Genomic DNA, 21,871 nt, shown 5'->3' with positions numbered 1-21,871 from the left:
AGACCAGTCTGGGCAGCACAGTGAGGCTCAGTTTCTAGAATAATTTTAAAAATTGGCCTTGTGTGATGTTGCATGCCTACAGTCCCAGCTACTTGAGAGGCTGAGGTGGAAGATCACTGGAGATTGAGGCTGCAGTGACCCATCATTCGGCCACTGCACTCCAGCCTGGGTGACAGAGTGAGACCTGTATGTGTACACACACACACACAAACATATGCATACATACACCCACAGACACATATATATATGTGTGTGTGTCTATATATATATATATACTCAAAATAATATGTGTGTTGAAAGAAATTCAAGCACAGAAGAAAAGTGAAAGACCATGGTGGGGAATGTGATAAAAGGTGAGTGTGGCTCCTACAGCTCAGTTTCCATCTTAAGGAACTGCCCTCCCACACTGAAACCACAACCCAGCACATGCCAATTCTCACACTATTTATACTTTGCCCAAAGGCAACAGAAGGAGGTCAACATCATCATTTGTGCCATGGAAGTCTTTTCCCCACTGAGACCTTTTAAAAATGTTACTTTCTTTTTTTTTTTTTTTTGAGACGGAGTCTTGCTTTGTCGCCCAGGCTGGAGTGCAGTGGCGCGATCTCGGCTCACTGCAAGCTCCACCTCCCGGGTTCACGCCATTCTCCTGCCTCAGCCTCCCGAGTAGCTGGGACTACAGGCGCCCACTACCACGCCCGGCTAATTTTTTGTATTTTTAGTAGAGACGGGGTTTCACCGTGTTAGCCAGGATGGTCTCGATCTCCTGACCTCGTGATCCGCCCGCCTCGGCCTCCCAAAGTGCTGGGATTACAGGCGTGAGCCACCGCGCCCGGCCAAAAATGTTACTTTCTTAAGCCCTCTTCCTTCCAATAAAGCCTATACAAATACATACATACAAGCCTGAAAGTACTATAAATAAAATATCAGGGTTTTTTTTTGGCCAGAAGCGGTGGCTCATGCCCGCAATCTCAGCACTTTGGGAGGCCGAGGCGGGCAGATCACCTGAGGTCGGGAGTTCGAGACCAGCCTGGCCAACATGGAGAAACTCCTTCTCTACTAAAAATACAAAATTGGCTGGGCGTGGTGGCACATGCCTATAATCCCAGCTATTCAGGAGGCTGAGGCAGGAGAATTGCTTGAGCTCAGGAGACAGAGGTTGCAGTGAACTGAGATTGTGCCACTGCACTCCAGCCTGGGTAACAAGAGCAAAACTCTGTCTCAAAAAAAAAAAAAAATCAGGTTTTTAACATCCCATAAATAAACGAGTAAACACAAAAACAGCCATTTTGATTGAGGAGAGAGTGGGATGGAGGGGGTCAGGAGGCTGCTCGCATCACCTCTGGGCCCCATGTGGAGGAAGGGATGGAGTCTAGGAAGACCCTGGCTAGTCACTTGTTCTGACTGGGCTTTCCCGTAGCTCCACACTTTGTTAACCATTTCCTGGGAAGAGCTTAGGAACCTCTTGTGCCCTAGTGAGGAAAGGCCTCCCCTCACAGGGTATTGGCAAGGAGGCATTCTGAGACTCTGTGAGAAGCTAGCACAGTGCTTGACAAGTACCTGTGGAAACTGTCATCCTCTGTAACTATCATGTGGCCTTGGAGTGTTCAGATGGCCTGGCCTGGGGCTTGGCGGAGATGTTTGAGGGTCAGCTGCTTTAGGCTCCCACTTTCTCCTCAATCAAAGTGGCTGTTTTTGTGTTTGTTTGTTTATTTTTGGTTTTTAAAATCCTGATATATAAATAGAAATTGCAGCCGGAGGTGCCGAGGCTCAGGGTCTAGAGCTGTGCACTTGGACTTGCTTGCTGGCCTGTGGCCAGGTGAACTCTGGGTGTGAGATGGTTCCCACCATGGATCTACAATCCCCGCCACCTCTCCCCAGGCCCTGAGTAACCAACACAAGGCAGTGCTAAAGAGCAGGTGAGTGATGGGCATCAACCCCATCCAGGAAGATTTGAATGCTATCTGGGCTGGGGCTGAGCCTGTCGTACCATGCCTGCTTCCTCACGCTGCTCATGTTAAAAAAAAAAAAATTCCTGAGATGGCGCTGCTGGATATGAGTGCTGGAAAGGGGGAGGCACCTTTGTCCTAGGGAATTAGGAGCTGACCAGATCCCTCCTGACTGTCCCCCAGAACAAGTGGGGAGTGGTGTTGCACTAAATGGTGCCCCCCAAATATGTATTTGCACTGGCTCACTGAATACACAATACAGAGGCCTAAATGAAAACACGTGAATGGTGTATGTGGACACCAGCTTGCAGCTGGGAAACAGGTGCCTCTCATTCTCCCCAGCAAGTGTGGAATGTGTCCATGCCCATGAGTATATAGATCTGCCCTTCTTAACTTGTATACAACTCCAGGTCTGTTCTGAGTGAATGACGTGCAGATGAGATTTCTCAGGTCATTGGTATATTTGACATTGTGGCTGCTGCTTTTGCTGCCACTACCCCCAGGCCCAACCTGGCTTAAAGTCCAGGCTTTAGGTCAAAAAGATGGAGGGCTTCCTGTGTTCTGGGATGGGAAGTTGCAGATCTGTGGTAGGACTGGGGGTTGGGGTACACTTTAGTTTTATGCAGGATGTGAGCTGCAGTGGTTTTATTAATTGTGATTGTCCTGGCCTGGTTGTAGCTCCGGGTGGGGAGAAGGAATTAGCAGGGGTGTTTCCCCAGATATCCATGTGCCCAGCCCTGGCCTTCCTGCCCTCAGGCCCAGAAGTAAGCACCACCACAGACTTTGACTTGCCTCTCTACTCCCTGTACCCCAGATGGGAATACCTTGAAGGCTACAATCTGAATGTATTATTCTCCCCATTTTAACCAGACCTGCCTAACACACAATGAGGGAGTGAGGGTAGGATGGGTGGGGGACCTGGGGAGAACCAGAGTGGAATCATAAATCCTCGGGAAAAGTTAAAGGTGCAGAAGTGGTGGTAACCTCTCCATGAAGCCCAGCTCCCTACCTGATTCTTGCCACACAGTCCCTCCTACAGACACCGGCTCTGGGGGTGGTTGGGGATCCCTATAGACCCGGGCTGCTCTCTGTCCCCACCTGCCTGTGCTCCTTCTCTGTTTTTGTTCTTGCTGTTGCTGTTGTTGTTTGTTTTGTTTTGTTTTTCAGATGGCAGTTTCATTCTTGTTGCCCTGGCTGGAGTGCAATGGCACGATTTCAGCTCACTGCAACTTCTACTTCCTGGGTTCAAATGATTCTCCTGCGTCAGCCTCCCAAGTAGCTGGGATTACAGGTGCTCACCACCACACATGGCTGATTTTTGTGTTTTTAGTAGAGAAGGGTTTTCGCCTTGTTGACCAGGCTCGTCTCAAACTCCTGACCTTGGGTGATATGCCTGCTTCAGCCTCCCAAAGTGCTGAGATTACAGCCATGAGCTACCACACCCGGCCCCTGTGCTCCTTCTCTTTGCCAGCTGTCAGAGCCCTAACATGGAGGAGGAGGCAGGTCCTCAGCCTCAGGTATAGCTGAATGTCTTTTGGAGTGTTTGAAGCATGCTTTATGTCTTAGAAATTCTAAAAAGTAAAACGAATTCCAATAGTAATGTCTGTTAGTTTTCCTGAGCCAACTGGAAGAAAAGGATTTTTCACCTGAAATTTTTTAATGACACCCAAGGATAGCCACCAGTGTCTTGGCCATGGAAACCTCCTACGTGCTTCCCGCCCCCAGTTTGATTTGCAGCCCCATGATTGTGTTGCCCTGAACATACTTTCCTCTGGTGAATATGGTTCACACAGTTAACACCACTTCATGAGTTGGAGGCATCATGTAGAGATGAGAATGGATTGTCTTTAGTTACCATTGTGCCTCTTTGTCACCCGAGAGGCCCATTTTTCCTGGCTGATTCCATAAGTGTGTTAGTGTTGTCAGACACCTCTGGACAACTCGAATGACAAGGGGCAGTTGTTTTATAAAGGAAACAAAGGCTTTAGATGTGAAATCATTTTCTTTTTCCCTTCTTTTAGGTGAAATACTTCAATTTTTTTTAAGGGTAAACAGTGGTATCTCAGCAGGTTTAGTGTGCTAATTGGCATGTGCTATGTTGTGGTTTCAGTGTGGATGGGCAGTTCCCAAGATGGAGAACCAGATCTCACTGAATTGCAGGAGCCACACTTTCTCTTTTTCACATCCCCCACCACGTGCACGTGTGTGTGTGTGTGTGTGTGTTTTATGTGTGTGTGTTTATACATACAGGTCTCACTCTGTCACCCAAGCTGGAGTCCAGTGGCTGAATGCTGGGTTACTGCAGCTTCAAACTTTTAGTCTTAAGTGATCCTCCCACCTCAGCCTCCCCAGTAGGTGGGACAACAGGCATGCACCAGCCTGCCTGGATCTTTTTTTTTTTTTTTTTTGGTATTTTTTTTAAAATAGAGACAGAGCCTTGCCATGTTGGGTAGGCTGGTCTTGAACTCCTGAGCTCAAGCAATCCTCCCGCATTGGCTTCCCAATGTACTGAATTACAGACATGAGCCACTGCGTCCAGCCTAGTTTTATTATCTGATTACACAAGTGTATTCTTCATAATTCACTGAGCTTTACTTGAATGAAGAATTTGTGCATGTATTTCTCTATGCATGTTACATATCAATAAAAAATTACATAGTACATATTTGCACAAAATGCTAACTCACTATCTCAAAATAACAGCAGTATTTTTTTTGCTTGTTTCATGGTGAGACACACTCACTCAGAACAAGATCATACTTCTCTGCTATCATGACACACTTATTTCACAGTTTTTTATGGCTCTACAAACAATAGAAATAAAGAAAGGGGTCTCTTGTGTGCACTTATGGGGTATACTCAAATGTAGAGAATTTTGCAGCCAACATTATGTGTGAAAAAACTTACACCTTGATAGATAAAAGATGAAGGGCCAGTGCGGGTGAGAAATTTTTAAGGGATATTTGTTCCCTCACAATATCAGAAACAGATATTGTGTCCACTGCTCTTACTTCATAAGTTAAGGACAACTTTTTCACAATAAGTTAAGCAGCATTGCCAGGATGCCCTTACTTTTCTGAATGGCCATCATTTGTTAGGTCTTTCTTTCCATGGCGTAGAGTAAAAGAGGCAATGGTTAGAAATGTATCCCCCCTAATAGGGCCCTATAGAAGATTATACTGTAAAGGCTATGATTACACAATAGATTTTAAATGTACTTACTAAAGTTGTGCTAAATAATATTATTTCTTTTAATTACTTATTGGATGAACAGAGAAGTACCTGTGAACTTGCTAACACTGATAGTTGCACCTGGAGAAATACATCGGTTAGGCTCCCTGAGCCTACTCTGCATCCACAGAGATGCAGTTGTGGAGGATTAATGAACAGTGTGCTTGGTTGAAATGAGTAGACCACTTATCTAGCTAACTATTTGACCTATTTAATTTTAGTTGGTTGTTCATGGGGACCCTGGCTAAAAAGCATGTTTTGAACTCTTGGTATCATCTTCCTGATAGTTAAAATAGTAATATCTCCCTACTTCACTATATTCTCTCAAAAGTTATAAATGTTTGCATGCAGTCATTTCTAGAATGTCAAATGGTCTCTTGTAAACCAGAATGACAGAAACTCAAAGACGTATGTGACTATGAAGACACCATAACCTATGAATGACATGATAAGGACAAAAACCCAAAATAGGCCAGGCGCGGTGGCTCATGCCTGTAACCTCAGCACTTTGGGAAACTGAGGTGGGTGGATCATGAGGTCAGGAGTTTGAGACAAGCCTGGCCAACATAGTGAAACCCCATCTCTACTGAAAATACAAAAATTGGCCTGGCGCGGTGGCTCAGGCCTGTAATCCCAGCACTTTGGGAGGCCAAGGTGGGTGGATCATGAGGTCAGGAGATGGAGACCATCCTGGCTAACACGGCAAAAACCTGTCTGTACTAAAAATACAAAAAATTAGCCATGCATGGTGGCACGGGCCTGTAGTCCCAGCTACTCGGAAGGCTGAAGCAGGAGAATTGCTTAAACCCGGGAGGCGGAGGCAGCAGTGAGCTGAGATAGTGCCACTGCACTCCAGCCTGGACAACAAAGCAAGATTCCATCTAAAAAAAAATAAAAAATAAAAAAAATAATGGAAACAGAGTGGCACTAAGGCCCTGAGTTTTGGTCACACCATGACCTATGTAAGAACTTAAACAAATGGGGTGATTTTTTTTCTTTCTTTCTTTTTTTTTTTTTTTTTTTGAGATGGAGTCTCTCTGCATTGCCCAGACTGGAGTGCAGTGGCATGATCTGGGCTCACTGCAACCTCCGCCTCCCAGGTTCAAGAGAGTCTTCTGCCTCAGCCTCCCAAGTAGCTGGGACTACAGGTGCTTGCCACCATGCCTGGCTAATTTTCGTATTTTTACTAGAGACGGGGTTTCACCATATTGGCCAGGCTGGTCTTGATCTCCTGAGCTTTTGATCCGCCAGCCTCGGCCTCCCAAAGTGCTGTGATTACAGACCTGAGCCACTGCGCCCGGCCTGGGGTGAATTTTTTAAACAAAATTATTTATGGCCATCATCTGGACTGAGCATGTGCACTCATCTCAAACAGACCAAAACAAAACAAAATGAGTCACTCATGCTAAAAGTGAGCTTATCAAACCTAAAATTTAAGAAAATAGGTAGATCTTAAAACAGACCAGTTTTTCTTTGGGAGGCCGAGGCGAGTGGATCACCTGAGGTCAGGAGACTGAGACCAGTCTGACCAACATGGAGAAATCCCTGTCTCTACTAAAAATACAGAATTAAGGCCGGGCGCAGTGGCTCACGCCTGTAATCCCAGCACTTTGGGAGGCTGAGGTGGGTGGATCACCTGAGGTTGGGAGTTTGAGACCAGCCTGACCAACTTGGAGAAACTCCATCTCTACTGAAAATACAAAATTAGCTGGGTGTGGTGGCAAACGCCTGTAATCCCAGCTACTCGGGAGGCTGAGGCAGGAGAATCACTTGAACCTGGGAGGCGGAGGTTGCAGTGGGCCGAGATCATGCCATTGCACTCCAACCTGGGCAACAAGAGTGAAACTTTGTCTCAAAAAACAAAAAAAAAGAAAAAAAGAAAAAACAAAATACAGAATTAGTTGGGCATGGCGACACATGCCTCTAATCCCAGCTACTCCTGAGGCTGAGGCAGGAGAATAGCTTTAACCTGGGAGGCAGAGGTTGCAGTGAGAGGAGATCACGCCACTAAACTCCAGCCTGGGCAACAAGAGTGAGGAACTCCATCTCAAAAAAACACAAAAAAATACAAACCAGTTTTTGTTTTCTTCTGTAAATAGCAGATTTCAACACAAAGAGATCCCCTGTAGTCTAATCCTTTAAAAATAATAATAATAAAATAATAACCTGAAGTTCTTGTTTCCACTTTATAAAACCCACAGTTCTGATATTTCACAGTGAGATTTGAGACTAAATAAGTTCATTTTTTATGATGACACAGTGATATCAATGTCTAAATTTTGGTCTATCTCAGCCATGTGTGGTGGCTTATGCCTGTAATCCCACTACATTGGGAGGCCAAAGGAAGCAGATCACTTGAAGTCAGGAGTTTGAGACCAGCCTGGGCAGCACGGTGAAACCCCATCTCTACTAAAAATACAAAAATTAGCTGGGCACACCCGTACAGTCCCAGCTACTTGGGGGGCTGAGGCAGGAGAATTGCTTGAACCTGTGAGGTGGAGGTTGCAGTGAGCTGAGATAGCGCCGCTGCACTCCAGCCTGGTGACAGAGCAAAACTCTGTCTCAAAAAAAAAAAAAAAAGTTTCGGTCTATGACCCTAGGGAGAAATTGTTAAATTAATTATACCCTAAAGCTGCCCCTTTTCCTGTTTAATTTTAGTCAATAGTTTTTATTTGTTTGTTCGTTTATTTTACACAATAAACTGAAACCTAACTGGATATGTAAATAGACTGTACCCATTCTTGTACCAACCACTGTGGTTTGGTCAATAAAAGGATGTCAACTGTTCAAACCATGTTCAAATAAGGCAAACCTCAAGTTGTAATGAATCTGGCTGTTTCTGTACCTCACTTCCATTTTCTGTATGTCACTTTGCTTTGTCTGTCCATAAGTCTTTGTCCACCACGTGGCTATGCTGAAATCTCTCTGAGCCTACTCTGGATTCACAGGCTACTCTATTTGCAAATCACTCTTTGTTCAGTTAAACTCTGTTGAATTTAATTTCTCTAAAGTTTTTTTTTTATTTAAAAATTTTTCCAGGCCGGGCATGGTGGCTCATGCCTGTAATCCCAGCACTATGTGGGGACGAGGCGGGTGGATGATGAGGTCAGGAGTTCAAGACCGGCCTGGCCAATATGGTGAAACCCTGTCTCTACTAAAAATACAAAAATTAGCAGGACGTGGTGGCGTGCACCTGTAATCCCAGCTATTCTGGAGGCTGAGGCAGAAGAATCGCTTGAACCCGGGAGGTGGAGGTTGCAGTGGGCCAAGATTGCACCACTGCACTTCAGCCTGGGCTACAGAGTGAGACTTTATTTTAAAAAAAAAAAAAGTTCCTCAAATTTTTTCTATCGTTAAAATGAATAATGTGTTTTTGGGTTTTAATTTTCTAAACTCATCCCTCAGCTATTTTCCCAAATTATTTTGTCCTTTCAAAATGTTTCTGCATTTTTTTTTTTTTTTTTTTGAGGCAGAGTCTCACTCTGTCTCCCAGGCTGGAGTACAGTGGTGTGATCTCGGCTCACTGCAACCTCTGCCTCCTGGGTTCAAGCCTCCATCTCCTGGGATCAAGCGAGTCTCCTGCCTCAGCCTCCCGAGTAGCTGAGACTACAGGCGCACACCACCACGCCCAGCTAATTTTTTCTATTTTAGTAGGGACAGGGTATCCCTGTGTTGCCCAAGGTTGTCTCGAACTCCTGAGCTCTGACAATCTGCCTGCCTTGGCCTCCCAAAGTGCTAGGATTACAGGCATGAGCCACTGTGCCTTGTCAATTTTTTTTTTTGTGTGTGACACAGAGTCTTGCTCTGTCACTCAGGCTAGAGTGCAGTGGTGTGATATCAGGTCACTGCAACGTCTGTCTTCCAGGTTCAAGCGATTCTCCTGCCTCAGCCTCCTGAGTAGCTGGGACTACAGGCACGTGCCACCATGCCCAGCTAATTTTTGTATTTTTAGTAGAGATGGCATTTCACCATGTTGGCCTGGATGGTCTCCATCTCTTGACCTCATGATTCACCCACCTCGGCCTCCCAAAGTGCTGGGATTACAGGCATGAGCCACCACACCCGGCTGTTTTTTGTTGTTGTTGTTTTGTTTTATTTTTAAATCCAGAGTCTTGCTCTGTCATCCAGGCTGGAGTGCAGTGGCGTGAACTCAGCTTACTGCAACCTCTGCCTCCTGGGTTCAGGCAATTCTCCTGCCTCAGCCTCTCAAGTAGCTGGGATTACAGGCATGGGCCACCATGCCTGGCTAATTTTGCTGTATTTTTAGTAGAGACGGGGTTTCACTATATTGGCCAGGCTGGTCTGGGTCTTCTGACCTTGTGATCTGCCCACCTCAGCCTCCCAAAGTGCTGGGATTACAGGCGTGAGCCCCTGCGCCTGGCTGAACAAGTTTCTTGAGGTGAAATAGTTGTATAAACCACATAGGCAAAAGGCAGAATGATAGTGATTTCAAAAATTGCAGCAATTTTTTTTTTGAGACTTAGTTTCACTCTTGTTGCCCAGGCTGGAGTGCAGAGGCACGATCTTGGCTCACTGCAACCTCTACCTTCTGGGTTCAAGTGATTCTCCTGCCTCAGCCTCCTGAGTAGCTGGGATTACAGGCAGCCACCACCACACCCAGCCAATTTTTGCATTTTTAGCAGAGACGGGGTTTTACCATGTTGGTCAGGCTGATCTTGAACTCCTAACCTCTAGTAATCCACCCACCTCGGCCTCCCAAAGTGCTGGGATTGCAGGTGTGAGCCACCGTGCCTGGCTGCAATTTTTTATTTTATTTTTATTTTTTTTTGAGATGGAGTCTTGCTCCTTTTGCCCAGGCTGGAGTGCAATGGTGCGATCTTGGCTCACTGCAACCTCTGCCTCCAAGGTTCAAGTGATTCTCCTGCCTGAGCTTCCTGAGTAGCTGGGATTACAGGTATGCACCACCACGCCCAGCTAATTTTGTATTTTTAGTAGAGACGGGATTTCTCTATGTTGGTTAGGCTGCTCTCGAACTCCTGACCTCAGGTAATCTATCCCCCTGCCCCAGTCTCCCAAAATACTGGGATTATAGGCCTGAGCCACCGCACCTGGTGCTTTTTATCTCTTTTATATTCATTTGCCAATGCTTTTACAGCTCTTCCCATTGAAGTACAGAATCTGGTTTCCAAACCATATATCTGGCTGGCCTTATTTGCTCAGGGCAACGGAAATCTGTGACTATGACAGTGGGCTAGTTTGGGGCTTAGGCTCAAAAGGTTTCAAATGCTCTTGTTTTTCTTTCAGAATGTGCCATCTCCATGAGTAAAGCCCATGTTAGCCAGATGGAGGATAAGATAACATGAGGAAGAGAAGCAAGGTGCCCCTGTTGATAGCCCCAGAAGCAGATGCTGACCTTCAGAAGCACAGCTGCCTAGTCAACAAGCAGCTGATGATACATGTCTGAAGGAGCTCAGCTGAGACCAAAAGAATGGTCCCACTGAGCCCAGCCTAAATGGCTGACCATCTCAATTATGAGCTAAAAAGTTTTAGATGGTTTGTTATGCTGTGGTAGCTAACTAATACACGCTCTCAGTGCAGATAGGATGCCAGGATTCAATGACAGATTGGTTATTAGTTACCTTCTAACAGTGGGCACCCTAAAAGTATTGATTTTCCCCTAATTTAAAGTTGAATGTCTTGCAAAATGACGTTGAGTAATGAAAAAATACATGCAGACATGTATGCATTTAATTGGTCCTTATACTCACATAGTCACCCACACCATAGGAGAAAACAGATAACCGCAGCCTGACAATTAGGGCCAAGGCCAAATAGCAAACTAGGTTTGCCTTAACCTATTTTCTACATATCTAAACATTGGAAATCAAGACTATGGACAGATCTGAAAACACAGAGTTTTCTTCTCCTTTGGCTGAGAATTTTTTGTTCACTGGAAGAAAGGTGGACAACAGGTGGCCAGCAGTGGTCCGCCTGTGGTTATTTTACTCTTCCTACCTTCTGCCCTTTCTATGGCCATTATCTGTTTCACCTTTTTAACTGAAGAAGTTGTTGGTAGGTAGAGACCTCCCCTGTGGCAGAAAAGGGACGTTCAAGCCCTTCACCTCCACTGACATTGAAGCTGTACTTCAATGTGGCAGCTATTGGCCATGTGTGGCTACTAGGTGCCTGAAGTGTTCCTGCTTTGAACTGCAATGTGCTAAAAAGGTAAAATACAGAGTTGGTTTCAAAAATTTAGTTCCAAGTATATATACTTTATTAATAAATATTGCTCACATATTAAAATAATAATATTTTGGGAGCCGGGCGTGGTGGCTCACACCTGTAATCCTAGCACTTCAGGAGGCCAAAGTGATCAGGGTGGATCACTTGAGGTCAGGGGTTCCAGACCAGCCTGGCCAACATGGTGAAACACCATCTCTAGTAAAAATACAAAAAAATTAGCCGGGTGTGGAGGCAGGCACCTGTGATCCCAGCTACTCGGGAGGCTGAGGCAGGAGAATCACTTTAACCCAGAAGGTGAAGGTTGCAGCAAACCAAGATCCCGCCACTGCACTCCAGCCTAGGTGACAGAACAAGGCTCTGACTCAGAAAAAAATAAAATAAAAATTAATGGCATCGGCCAGGCGCAGTGGCTTATGCCTGTAATCCCAGCACTTTGGGAGGCCAAAGCAGGCAGATCATTTGAGACCAGGAGTTTGAGACCACCGTGGCCAACATGGCAAAAGCCCGTCTCTACCAAAAATAAAAAAATTAGCCAGATGTGGTCGTGGGCACCTGTAATCCCAGCTACTCTGGAGGCTGAGGCAGGAGAATGGCTTGAACCTGGGAGGCAAAGGTTTCAGTGAGCTGAGATTGTGCCACTGCACTCCAGCCTGAGTGACAGAGCAAGACTCCGTCTCAAAGAGTAAAAAGAAAAATTTATGGGAGTCACTGCAAAAATATTAAATAATTAAATGAAAGTGTTGTTCAAATATTGTTGTTTGTGGTCAATGGGAGGAGCATGAAGGAAAGATTTTTTTTTTCCTGACCTCAAGAGATCCACCTGCCTTGGCCTCCCAAGGTGCTGGGATTACAGGAGTGAGCCACCACACCCAGCCATAAAGACTTTTTTTAAGGTGCATGATGCAAAAACTTAAATTCAATAATCTGTTAGTTACAGTTACATAGTTTCTTACTTTTTACCTTGAGTGTAAAAATTTCCTGGTTATGTAGTCAGAGCTTAATTGACAGTTTGTAGTTGGTTAAGCCTAAATTTTGCTTCCCTTGAGGTAGTAATTTACCAAAACAAGGATTTCAGTTAGACTTTTTAAAAGTAGGAATTCAAGGATTAGAGCTACCTCAGTGGAATTGCCTGCCACTTAAATATTTTTAGACTCCACAGGGGACTGATATTTTCCTGCATTTTTCACAGGTGTCCCAAGCAGCCTCTCAAGTCTACCCCTTTCTCCCCATTCCTCCAGCCTAACTCTGGCTTGCAATAATATACTCAATTAACAGCTTCTTCTGAAAATTCCAAATGTCAACTTCCTCTCTAATTCACATTATTAACTATTTGTCCTTTAGTGTACATTTTTGATACCATATTTTAATTAATCCTTTTTTGACAAAGCATTGTATAGCACATTTAAAGAGATTTGTTTCTGTTTGTAAATATCTCCTGTGAGAATAAACCAAAGCATAATCCCCTGATATTTTATTGTAAAAAAAAAAAAGGGCCAGAGCCAAGATGGTCAAATAGGAACAGCTCCAGTCTACAGCTCCCAGTGTGAGTGACACAGAAGATGGGTGATTTCTGCATTTCCAACTGAGGTACCGGGTTCATCTCACTGGGGAGTGCCGGACAGTAGGTGCAGGACAGTGGGTGCGGTGCACCGTGTGTGAGCTGAAGCAGGGCAAGGCATCACCTCACCTGGGAAGTGCAAGGGGTCAGGGAATTCCCTTTCCTAGTCAAAGAAAGGGATGACAGATGGCACCTGGAAAATCGGGTCACTCCCACCCTAATATTGTGCTTTTCCAATGGGCTTAACAAACAGCACACGAGGAGATTATATCCCACACATGGCTCAGAGGGTCCTACGCCCACGGAATCTCACTCATTGCTAGCACAGCAGTCTGAAATCAAACTGCAAGGTGGCTGCGAGGCTGGGGGAGAGGAGCCTGCCATTGCTGAGGCTTGAGTAGGTAAACAAAGCAGCCAGGAAGCTCAAACTGGGTGGAGCCCACCACAGCTCAAGGAGGCCTGCCTGCCTCTGTAGGCTCCACCTCTGGGGGCAGGGCACAGACAAACAAAAGATAGCAGTAACCTCTGCAGACTTAAATGTCCCTGTCTGACAGCTTTAAAGACAGTAGTGGTTCTCCCAGCATGCAGCTTGAGATCTGAGAACGGGCAGACTGCCTCCTCAAGTGGGTCCCTGACCCCCGAGTAGCCTACTAGGAGGCACCCCCCAGTAGGGGCGAATTGACACCTCACACAGCCGGATACTCCTCTGAGACAAAACTTCCAGAGGATTGATCAGGCAGCAGCATTTGCAGTTCACCAATATCCACTCTTCTGCAGCCACCGCTGCTGATACCCAGGCAAACAGGGTCTGGAGTGGACCTCCAGCAAACTCCAACGGACCTGCAGCTGAGGGTCCTGACTGTTAGAAGGAAAACTAACAAACAGAAAGGACATCCACACCAAAAACCCATCTGTACGTCACCATCATCAAAGACCAAAGGTAGACAAAACCACAAAGATGGGGAAAAAACAGAGCAGAAAAACTGGAAACTCTAAAAATCAGAGCACCTCTCCTCCTCAAAAGGAACGCAACTCCTCACCAGCAATGGAACAAAGCTGGACAGAGAATGACTTTGATGAGTTGAGAGAAGAAGGCTTCAGACGATCAAACTACTCTGAGCTAAAGGTGGAAGTGTGAACGAAAGGCAAAGAAGTTAAAAACCTTGAAAAAAAATTAGTCAAATGGCTAACTAGAATAATCAATGCAGAGAAGTCCTTAAAGGATGTGATGGAGCTGAAAACCAAGGCATGAGAACTACATGATGAATGCAGAAGCCTCAGTAGCCAATGCAATCAACTGGAAGAAAGGGTATCAGTGATGCAAGACGAAATGAATGAAATGAAGTGAGAAGAGAAGTTTAGAGACAAAAGAATAAAAAGAAAAAAACAAAGCCTCCAAGAAATATGGGACTATGTGAAAAGACCAAATCTACATCTGATTGGTGTACCTGAAAGTGATGGGGAGAATGAAACCAAGTTGGAAAACACTCTGCAGGATATTATCCAGGAGAACTTCCCCAATCTAGCAAGGCAGGCCAACATTCAAATTCAGGAAATACAGAGAACGCCACAAAGATACTCCTCCAGAAAGTTGAAGGAAAAAATGTTAAGGGCAGCCAGAGAGAAAGCTCGGGTTACCCACAAAGGGAAGCCCATCAGACTAACAGCTGATCTTTCAGCAGAAACTCTACAAGCCAGAAGAGAGTGGTGGCCAATATTCAACATTCTTAAAGAAAAGAATTTTCAATCCAGAATTTCATATCCAGCCAAACTAAGCTTCATAAGTGAAGGAGAAATAAAACACTTTACAGACAAGCAAATGCTGAGAGATTTTGTCACCACCAGGCCTGCCCTAAAAGGGCTCCTGAAGGAAGCACTAAACATGGAAAGGAAAAACTGGTACCAGCCACTGCAAAAACATTCCAAATTGTAAAGACCATCGAGGCTAGTAAGAAACTACATCAACTAATGAGCAAAATAACCAGCTAACATCATAATGACAGGATCAAATTCACACACAACAATATTAACTCTAAATGTAAATGGGCTAAATGCTCCAATTAAAAGACACAGACTGGCAAATTGGATAAAGAGTCAAGACCCATCAGTGTGCTGTATTCAGAAAACCCATCTCACGTGCAGAGACACACATAGGCTGAAAATAAAGGGATGGAGGAAGATCTACCAAGCAAATGGAAAACAAAAAAAGGCAGGGGTTGCAATCCTAGTCTCTGATAAAACAGACTTTAAACCAACAAAGATCAAAAGAGACAAAGAAGGCCATTACATAATGGTAAAGGGATCAATTCAACAAGAAGAGCTAACTATCCTAAATATATATGCACCCAATACAGGAGCATCCAGATTCATAAAGCAAGTCCTGAGTGATCTACAAAGAGACTTAGACTCCCACACAATAATAATGGGAGATTTTAACACCCCACTGTCAACATTAGACAAATCAATGAGACAGAAAGTTAACAAGCATATCCAGGAATTGAACTCAGCCCTGCACCAAGCGGACCTAATAGACATCTACAGAACTCTCCACCCCAAATCAACAGAATATACATTCTTTTCAGCACCACACCACACCTATTCCAAAATTGACCACATACTTGGAAGTAAAGCACGCTTCAGCAAATGTAAAAGAACAGAAATTATAACAAACTGTCTCTCAGAAAACAGTGCAATCAAACTAGAACTCAGGAGTAAGAAACTTACTCAAAACCACTCAACTACATGGAAACTGAACAAACCTGCTCGTGAATTACTACTCAGTAAATAACGAAATGAAGGCAGAAATGAAGATGTTCTTTGAAACCAACAAGAACAAAGACAAAACATACCAGAATCTCCGGGACACATTCAAAGCAGTGTGTAGAGGGAAATTTATAGCACTAAATGCCCACAAGAGAAAGCAGGAAAGATATAAAATTGACACCCTCACATCAAAATTAAAAGAACTAGAGAAGCAAGAGCAAACACATTCAAAAGCTAGCAGAAGGCAAGAAATAACTAAGATCAGAGCAGAACTGAAGGAAATAGAGACACAAAAAACCCTTCAAAAAATCAGTGAATCCAGGAGCTGGTTTTTTGAAAAGATCAACAAAATTGATAGACCACTAGCAAGACTAATAAAGAAGAAAAGAGAGAAGAATCAAATAGACACAATAAAAAATGATAAAGGGGATATCCACTGATCCCATAGAAATACAAACTACCATCAGTGAATACTATAAACACCTCTACATAAATAAACTAGAAAATCTAGAAGAAATGGATAAATTCCTTGACACATACATCCTCCCAAGACTAAACCAGGAAGAAGTTGAATCTCTGAATAGACCAATAACAGGAGCTGAAATTGAGGCAATAATCAATAGCTTACCAGCCAAAAAAAGTCCAGGACCAGATGGATTCACAGCCGATTTCTACCAGAGATTCAAGGAGGATCTGGTACCATTCCTCCTGAAACTATTCCAATCAATAGAAAAAGAGGGAATCCTCCCTAACTCATTTTATGAGGCCAGCCTCATCCTGATACCAAAGCCTGGCAGAGACACAACAAAAAAGAGAATTTTAGACCCATATCCTTGATGAACATTGATGCAAAAATCCTCAATAAAATACTGGCAAACCAAATTCAGCAGCACATCAAAAAGCTTATCCACCATGATCAAATGGGCTTCATCCTTGGAATGCAAGGCTGGTTCAACATATGAAAATCAATAAATGTAATCAAGCATATAAACAGAACCAAAGACAAAAACCACATGATTATCTCAACAGATGCAGAAAAGGCCTTTGACAAAATTCAACAACACTTCATGCTAAAAACTCTCAATAAATTAGGTATTGATGGGACATATCTCAAAATAATAAGAGCTATCTATGACAAACCCACAGCCAATATCATACTGAATGGACAAAAACTGGAAGCATTCCCTTTGAAAACTGGCACAAGACAGGGATGTCCTCTCTCACTACTCCTATTCAACATAGTGTTGGAAGTTCTGGCCAGGGCAATCAGGCAGGAGAAGGAAATAAAGAGTATTCAATTAGGAAAAGAGGAAGTCAAATTGTCCCTGTTTGCAGATGACATGATTGTATATCTAGAAAACCCCATCGTCTCAGCCCAAAATCTCCTTAAGCTGATAAGCAACTTCAGCAATGTCTCAGGATACAAAATCAATGTGCAAAAATCACAAGCATTCTTATACACCAATAACAGACAGAGAGACAAATCATGAGTGAACTCCCATTCATAACTGCTTCAAAGAGAATAAAATACCTAGGAATTCAACTTACAAGGGATGTGAAGGACCTCTTCAAGGAGAACTACAAACCACTGCTCAATGAAATAAAAGAGGATACAACGAAATGGAAGAACATTCCATGCTCATGGGTAGGAAGAATCAATATTGTGAAAATGGCCATACTGCCAAAGTTAATTTATAGACTCAATGCCATCCTCATCAAGCTACCAATAACTTTCTTCACAGAATTGGAAAAAGCTACTTTAAAGTTCATATGGAACCAAAAAAGAGCCCTCATTGCCAAGTCAATCCTAAGCCAAAAGAACAAAGCTGGAGGCATCATGTTACCTGACTTCAAACTATACTACAAGGCTACAGTAACCAAAACAGGATGGTACTAGTACCAAAACAGGATATAGACCGATGGAACAGAACAGAGCCCTCAGAAATAATGCCGCATATCCATAACTATCTGATCTTTGACAAACCTGTCAAAAACAAGCAATGGGGAAAGGATTCCCTATTTAATAAATGGTGCTGGGAAAACTGGCTAGCCATATGTAGAAAGCTGAAACTGGATCCCTTCCTTACACCTTATACAAAAATTAATTCAAGATGGATTAAAGACTTACTTGTTAGACCTAAAACCATAAAAACCCTAGAAGAAAACCTAGGCAATACCATTCAGGACAGGCATGGGCAAGGACTTCATGTCTAAAATACCAAAAGCAATGGCAACAAAAGCCAAAATTGACAAATGGGATCTAATTAAACTAAAGAGCTTCTGCACAGCAAAAGAAACTACCATCAGAGTGAACAGGCAACCTACAGGATGGGAGAAAATTTTTGCAATCTACTCATCTGACAAAGGGCTAATATCCAGAATCTACAATGAACGCAAACAAATTTACAAGAAAAAAACAAACAACCCCATCACAAAGTGGGCAAAGCATATGAACAGACACTTCTCAAAAGAAGACATTTATCCAGCCAAAACACACATGAAAAAATGCTCATCATCACTGGCCATCAGAGAAATGCAAATCAAAACCACAGTGAGATACCATCTCACACCAGTTAGAATGGCAGTCATTAAAAAGTCAGGAAACAACAGGTGCTGGAGAGGATGTGGAGAAATAGGAACACTTTTACACTGTTGGTGGGACTGTAAACTAGTTCAACCATTGTGGAAGTCAGTGTGGCGATTCCTCAGGGATCTAGAACTAGAAATACCATTTGACCCAGCCATCCCATTACTGGGTATATACCCAAAGGATTATAAATCATGCTGCTATAAAGACACGTGCACATGTATGTTTATTGTGGCATTATTCACAATAGCAAAGACTTGGAACCAACCCAAATGTCCAACAAGGATAGACTGGATTAAGAAAATGTGGCACATATACACCATGGAATACTATGCAGCCATAAAAAATGATGAGTTCATGTCCTTTGTAGAGACATGGATGAAGCTGAAAACCATCATTCTCAGCAAACTGTCACAAGGACAAAAAACCAAACACCACATGTTCTCACTCATAGGTGGGAATTGAACAATGAGAACACATGGACACAGGAAGGGGAACATCACACACCAGGGACTGTTGTGGGGTGGGGGGAGGGGGGAGGGATAGCATTAGGAGATATACCTAATGCTAAATGATGAGTTAATGGGTGCAGCACACCAACATGGCAAAGGTATACATATGTAACAAATCTGCACGTTGTGCACATGTACCCTAAAACTTAAAGTATAATAATAATAAAATTAAAAATAAAATAAAATAAAAAAGAAAAGAAAAATCTCTGTGCCTCTTTTTCTTTCATCTTCCCTAGGCACAGGGACCTTATAAGAATGTTTTGGGGATCTTATAAGAATGTTTTGAGGTCAAAGTTTTTTGGGGGGGAGCTTTATTGGGTGATGTGTTCTCAGGCACCCCAGGTTTCAATACTGTCTGTGAATAAACCAATATACTTGCCATGACTATGTCTGCTAGAGTGTCTAGTGAATACCAGCTCCTGAGTCATTTTCTCCCATAGGACAACCTGAGATACAGGATGTAGCCTCTCAAGGGAGCAGTCAGCGGAATGCTTGGAGCTGAAAGGAATCTCCTGGTGTACTCTTCCTTTGAAAAGCTAACCCCCTGAGACACTTAAGATTGTCTTCACTCGGGCCGGGTGCAGTTGCTCATGCCTGCAATCCCAGCACTTTGGGAGGCTGAAGTGGGCGGATCACCTGAGGTCAGGAGTTTGAGACCAGCCTGGTCAATGTGGTGAAACCCCGTCTCTACTAAAAATACAAAAATTAGCTGGGTGTGGTGGTGCACACTTGTAATCCCAGCTACTTGGGAGGCTGATGCCGGAGAATTCCTTGAACGTGGGAGGCTGAGGTTGCAGTGAGCTGAGATTGTGCTACTGCACTCCAGCCTGGGTGACAAGAGCGAAAACTCCATCTCAAAAAAAATAAATAAATAAATAAAAGATTGTCTTCACTCAACTCAGCTTGCATTTCTTGAAGATTCATTGCTGGTCAGTCAGCCAATCCAATGCTGGTATTGAGGGGAAAACAGACGTAATTTCTGCACCCTGGATTCTTTAAGTTTTGTGAAAAAAATAGTATCCCTAAAAACAAAAAATAAAAACCTGACCCCAGTGAGACTGTGCAAGAACTTGCGAAGTAAAACGTACTTGGGGAACTCACTGGGGCATAGTGCAGTGTCTCCTGAGAGAGTGGTCATTGAGCATTTAAGTGAGCAAGTTGGGGTGGGAGAATCTCTCAAGTGATTGGATGGCCTGACTTGACTCATGAGTGAGACACATCTGTTTTCTAACCAGCACTGCCACTCCCTGGTTTTGTCACCTTGAAAAGATTTGTTCACTTATATTAACATCAGTTTTTTAACTATAAATTGCATATTATTAGTAGAGCTTGAAACGTAAAGTATTTACAAGGGCCTAAAGCAGGTGAGTTTCAAAAGAATCTAATAGTATATATCTTTGGTTAAAAATCCTCATTTACCTATTTCTTTTTCTCTTTCTCCCTTTTTTTTTTTTTCTTTTTTAGAGATGGAGTCTTACTCTGTTTCCCAGGCTGGAGTGCCGGGGCATGATCTGGCTCACGGGAAACTCCGCCTCCCGAGGTCAAGCGATTCTCCTGCCTCGGCCTCTGGAGTAGCTGGGATTACAGGCACCTGCCACCACGCCGGCTAATTTGTGTATTTTTTTAGTGGAGACAGGGTTTAGACATGTGGGCCAGGCTGGTCTCCTGACCTCAGGTGATCCATCTGTCAACTTCCCAAAGTGCTGGAATTACAGGCGTGAGCCACCGCGCCCAGCCAAATTTTGTTTTGTTTTGTTTTGTTTTGTTTTGTTTTGTTTTTTTTGAGATGAAGTCTCGCTGTGTCACCCAAGCCGGAGTGCAGTGGGGTGATCTCGGCTCGCTGTAATCTCTACCTCCCAGGATCAAGCGATTCTCCTGTTTCAGCCCCCTGAGTAGCTGGGATTACAGGTACCCATCACCATGCCCAGCTAATTTTCATATTTTTACTAGAGATGGGGTTTCACCATGTTGGCCAGGCTGGTCTTGAACTCCTGATCTCAGGTGATCTGCCCACTCCCACCTCCTAAAGTGCTGGGATTACAGGTGTGAGCCACGGCACCTGGCCTCACCCGGCTAATTTTTTTTATTTTTGGTAGAGATGGGGTTTTGCCATGTGGGCCAGGCTGGTCCCAAACTCCTGACCTCAGGTGATCCATTTGCCTCAACTTGCCAGATTGCTGGGATTGCAGGTATGAGCCATGGTGCCCAGCCTAAAAATTCTCATTTACCTTTTTCTTTCCCAGGGTGAGTTTAGAAATTTTGTCAGGTGTATTTTTTATGGCTAAGTGATTTCCAAAAGAATTCCAAGGAATAGCTATTAGAATACTAGCTACCAAGGGTGAAAATAAGGGAAATCTTCCTTCTATTTTGGCTGCAGGAAATAAATAGGTTTCCACAAGAAAATGTGGTAGATGACTAGTGAGTCACATCCATTCATTAAAACATAAGTTTCTCTTTTTACAGGGTAAATTCATGATGTGAATATTTTTGTTCTGTGTCCTGTGATTTTTATTTCTGAGTTTTATGCTAAATTTTATGAGATAAAACTTCAGGCCAGGCACGGTGGCTCACAACTGTGATCCTAGCACTTGCGGAGGCTGACAGGGGCAGATTGCCCGAGCTCAGGAGTTCAAGACCAGCCTGGGCAACATGGTGAAACCCCATCTCTACTAAAATACAAAAAAATTAGCCGGGCATGGCAGCATGTGTCTGTAGTGCCATCTACTTGGGAGGCTGAGGCAGGAGAACTGCTTGAACTGAGGAGATGGAGGTTGCAGTGAGCTGGGTTTGTGCCACTGCACTCCAGCCTGGGTGACAGAGCAAGACTCCATCTCCAAAAACAAACAAACAAATACTTGGTAACTCCCAGAAGTGTTCTTATATTACTAATTGTTTGCTACATGATTTTTCATGAAAATAGTACAATAATACATTTATTGTCTGAAGGGAATGGACAATTTTGCTTTCCTTGTTGAGGTATGAAATACAAGCACCTTAAAATTTCCTTTTTTTTACGTGAACATTGTGTTTGAGTAATTTTGCTGGATTTTTGAAACACTTACTTTCA

This window comes from Gorilla gorilla, chromosome 20 (genome assembly GCF_029281585.2).
Source record: "Gorilla gorilla gorilla isolate KB3781 chromosome 20, NHGRI_mGorGor1-v2.1_pri, whole genome shotgun sequence".
Taxonomy (NCBI): domain Eukaryota; kingdom Metazoa; phylum Chordata; class Mammalia; order Primates; family Hominidae; genus Gorilla; species Gorilla gorilla.
This window is presented reverse-complemented; position numbering follows the sequence as displayed.